The 5,037-nt window shown below is 32.4% G+C and overlaps 1 protein-coding gene across 5 annotated transcripts in view; it reads right to left on the bottom strand.

The window, feature by feature from the left end:
* The window catches only part of LOC137655741 (uncharacterized), a 1,545,462-nt gene extending 1,541,062 nt beyond the window's left edge, over positions 1–4,400 (bottom strand). For all 5 annotated transcript variants that reach the window (XM_068389795.1, XM_068389798.1, XM_068389799.1 and 2 more), the window contains exon 1: positions 4,359–4,400. The gene's annotated coding sequence lies outside the window, so the exon portion shown is untranslated. The remainder of the gene's footprint in view (positions 1–4,358) is intronic.
* Between the last annotated feature and the right edge of the window lie 637 nt (positions 4,401–5,037).

Raw genomic sequence — 5,037 nt, 5'->3', positions numbered from 1 at the left:
TATATATATATATATATATATATATATATATATATATATATATATATATATACATATACTTTACATAACATAATATTGTTTATGACCTCATCCTGTTACAAGCTAGTTAACCATGCAAAATCCCATTTGTTGTTAGTTACATATCCTCCGAAAAATAACGATGATCCCTGCCTACATTCAAATGGCTAAACAATAACCAGCCTCACAGGATGCATATGAATCGCATTGATATGCACAGTAAAGGTGGTCGTCATCCAACATGCTTTATTCGTATATCAAAGGTGTACTATCCATGAGAGAGAGAGAGAGAGAGAGAGAGAGAGAGAGAGAGAGAGAGAGAGAGAGAGAGAGAGAGAGAGAGAGAGAGAGAGAGAGAGAGAGAGAGAATCTCTACTGGAAAATCCTGTTTTCTAAGAACAGGTTCAAATATCCGGTGGGAATCCTCATGGATAAAGAAAAAGGCGCTTAAACAAGACAGCTGAACAAGAAAGGTGGAATAAAGAGGACATGTCAGAAAATAAGGATGTGGAATCAAGAGTGAAAGAACAGCCGCGCAAGAGAATGTTTGTCCTAAGTTAAAATTGTCTGAAGAAAATCACGAACAATAATTCAGCTATGAGAAAATAAATGGTGAACACTAAACTTATCTCAACTGCAGAAGTCAGAAGAGGAAACTTGGCACTAAACTTCCGGCGCATTCAGGACCTCCAGCGAAACTCGTCCACATGCCGTGGGCACCAAAATATAATCGAATAAAATAGAAATAGAAATCGTGCCTGAACCTCTCCCAGATCACCCAACCGGACTATCCAACACCGGCTTCGAATATTTCATGAGTGAACTCGACCCTTCGGATACCAGGCTGGTAAACAGAAAGTGATTGATGTCAGCAATGGGGATGTGATCGGGGGATGGATGTAGATAGGAGGCCTTGGAGGGAGATTGTTGATGCTTTATGAAAGGGGATGAGAGTACGGTGATGAGAAGGGATAGAGGAGATGAGAAATGAGCCATGTGATGTAATGCGCCGTTAGAGGTCGCGTGATTAAGGCTATTTGACTAGATGCTGAAAATGTGCGAAGAAAACCTAAAACAGACTGGGGTCGATCAATAGGTCGATAAAGGGCGAGGCATCATTTTTAATTGACCAGATAATAGACTTGGCAACAGGGAACCGGTCATGACATTTAAATCATTGAGGTCAAGGATGACATCCAAGCCATTAGGGATCATAGGAAGTAAACGTGGATAACGTGCTACAGAGCGCTATTGTAATAGTAGGAGAGAATAAAAACATTTTCACTGATATAACACGTTAAAGAATACTAGATATTAGCGTCCACGACCCGTCAAAAATGATGGCTAAATAATTAGATAGACAGATACAGACAAGCGCGCACAAATTCTACCCTTTAAGCCTCCTCTCCCTTTTCTAGCTACCACACGGCAGTTTGGGCAAAATGTGGGAGATTGTCCTTTCCGAATGATTGCCGCTCAGCGGGATAAGAAATATATAATGAGCTAATCCAACAGGATATTAAACGACAATGAGGTACCGTATAGGCATTCTCATTGGCAGTTGATACGCTGACTTTCATAATCATTTGGATGGCTGCAACATTACATTAGCGAATCATGGATCATCTTTTTTTCTGATGTACATTGCTGTTAATGTATGTAAATAATTTATGCTTGTGCTGATTCATCCTTATTTACACACTAATTATATTTCTTCAATGACCTTAGATGTCAGGATGCCAGAAAACTTTCAATCAATCAATCAATCTTCACAAATATATTTTTCATGTCGTAGAACCTTGCTTTACTATTACATGTATTTTTAAAAAAATAATCTTTGTTACAAATGCTACTACTATTATTATTATTATTATTATTATTATTATTATTATTATTATTATTATTATTATTATTATTATTATTACTTGCTAAGCTACAACTCTAGTTTTAAATGCAAGATGCTATAAGCCAAGTGGCTTCAACAGGGAAAATAGCCCAGTAAGGAAAAAAAACAAGGGAAAACAAAATATTTTAAGAACAGTAATAACATTGAAATGAATATCTCCTATATAAAGTGTAAAAAGTTTAACAAAACAAGAAGAAGAGAAATAAGATAGTGTGCCGAGTGTACCCTTAAGCAAGAGAACTCTAACCCAAGACAGTGGAAGACCATGGTACAGGGGCTATGGCACTATCAAGAACTGGAGAAAAATGGTTTGATTTTGGAGTTTCCTTCTCCTAGAAGAGCTGCTTGCTATAGCTATAGACTCTTTTGTATAGAGTCACTTTTACCCTTACCAAGAGGAAAGTGGCCAGTGAACAGTTACAGTGCAGTAACCCCTTGGGTGAAGAAGAATTGTATGGTAATCTCAGTGTTGCCAGGTGTATGAGAACAGAGGAGTATATGTAAAGAATAGGCCAGACTTATTCGTGTGTGTGTGTGTGTGTGTGTGTGTGTGTGTGTGTAGGCAAAGGGAACACAATCCGTAACCAGAGAGAATGATCAAATGTAGTAATGTTTGGACAGTCAAAGGACCCCATAACTCTCTAGCGGTAGTATCTCAACTGGTGGCTGGTGCGCTGGCCAACCTACTACCTATAACTTCTATCACTACTATGATAATAATGATGATAATAATACAGGCTTTTCATTGTAACCGTTGACAGATGACAAAATATGACGTTAGAAATTGATTAAAGTGACAGAATAAAAAAAAAAGGTGAAAACGTATTCATATTTGGAAGTCATGAACTATACAGATTTTCTTCGGAAAGATCTTATTGTATCTGTTATGGGAGTCTATCCTCGAGAGTCTGGAAACTTGTACTGTAAAATAGTCTGAATTGTGTAAGTCTTTTTCTATTGGGCTGCTTCTTATAGGCCTGTATATATGACAAAGGTGCCTGATAAAATAATATGGCAGTACAGCAAAGAAAGAATACTATCAAGATTGAAGTTAATCTTTATAAATTCCAATACTTCTCCTACCCATCCAAAACGCTTATCTCACCTAATGATCAGTTCATTCATCAAGACATTTTCGTTTAATTGGTAAGAAAAAATATACTCGAAAAGTTTCACATCTCATTTAATATAAACAAATGAATAACTATACGAAAAACAGTTCATCTCCATCCATTACAATTTCATTTACTTAGATTTAAAACGTACAAAAGTCAAAGCCCTCGTTCAACTTCAGCGATAACAAATAAAATATTACACAAATGAATCAGAATGGAAGGATTCCAGATATACGAGAGAAGTGATACCAACACTAATGTTACAAACTAAAGAATATATGTATTTTTTCTAAAGGCTTCACATAAAGGTATTCTAACCAATTGTAAAAGAAGTTGACGTAATTCTTTGCTCACTGAAGAATATCTCCACATTATCAGGCCATCTAAAATTGAAAAGTAACCACTAACAAAACCATAAAGGTAACAGACGAAAATGACTACAATGCAGGAAACAATTGTCAAGACAGGGTTAACTGTGATTGACTGAAAATTATGGAAATTCTAGTATTCTAGTTATGTCGTATGAACGCTGGAGAAATATGAGTCATATACATACAGCACACCAAGTACGCATTTACGAACAAAATCTCTCATTATAGTTTGCACTGTTTGGGTCACAGGGTCTGCAATATATTGCAAGAGTTTGGACATTCTAAATATATGCATTCCATTCATCACAGTACCTATTGTATTTAGGATACCAGGATAATTCTTGTTTCCAACTTTAGTGTAAGTTCCGGATAAATTGTAATACAAAATTTATTCACTATAATTGAATTTATATATATACATATACATATATATATATATATATATATATATATATGCGTGTGTGTGTGTGAAAATATATACATATAATATATATATATATATATATATATATATATATATATATATATATATGTATATATATATATATATATATATATATATATATATATATGTATGTGCGTGTGAATATTTCCATGCGTGTATACATGAACATGCATGCACACACAGATATATATATATATATATATATATATATATATATATATATATATATATATATATATATATATATATATATATTTATATATATGTATGTGTGTGTGTACCTATATGCGTATATAAAATGATATATACAAATATATGCAAGATATATATATATATATATATATATATATATATATATATATATATATATATATATATATATATATATATATATATATATATATATATATATATATATATATATATATATATATATATATATATATATATATATGGGGTGTAATAATATTGAGAATTAATAAATTTTTGCATGTTTTACATACCTAAAACAGCGAGCAGTGGTTGCCATGCACTTCCCTCCTGTTGGGAAAGGACAAGAACATATAAAAATATAAGCAAATTCACATAAAAAACTATCTAAATCCATTCAAGAAAAACATTCGAAAGTTTCTTTAATTTGATGTTTTATTTATAAAAAAAAAAAAGAGATTGTCTGATAATTACACTGTAGATATTCTGAGATTTGCAAATTGTAAATATCACCTATTGGAAGTTCTAGATTCTAGAATAATACAGTACTAATTCTGTTACATTCCTATAATATACACCATATTAACACTGATTTTCCTCAGAGCCCAGGTAAGTTTACTATGCATATAACACGTGCTAACAATACTCAGATAAATAAAGGTAGAATTTCTTTAATTTTATGTAATATAAAATATATTTTCATCTATAACTGACAAGCTACACATTGTTCAGTACATGCAGACATTACTTTAATAGTATCCATTTGCATAAACGCTGAAACGAGAAGCCTACTAAGTCACTTTAAAAAACAGGGTGATACATTCCCTGTGTTTAACACTTGATCTTTTATCATTATCATTATGAAAATTATGTCAATATCATCATTATTACCAGTAAAATCAGTGGGTTGAGGACATAAGCAATTGTGTATATATATATATATATATATATATATATATATATATATATATA

Source organism: Palaemon carinicauda, chromosome 16 (assembly GCF_036898095.1).
Source record: "Palaemon carinicauda isolate YSFRI2023 chromosome 16, ASM3689809v2, whole genome shotgun sequence".
Classification (NCBI taxonomy): domain Eukaryota; kingdom Metazoa; phylum Arthropoda; class Malacostraca; order Decapoda; family Palaemonidae; genus Palaemon; species Palaemon carinicauda.
This window is presented reverse-complemented; position numbering and strand designations above follow the sequence as displayed.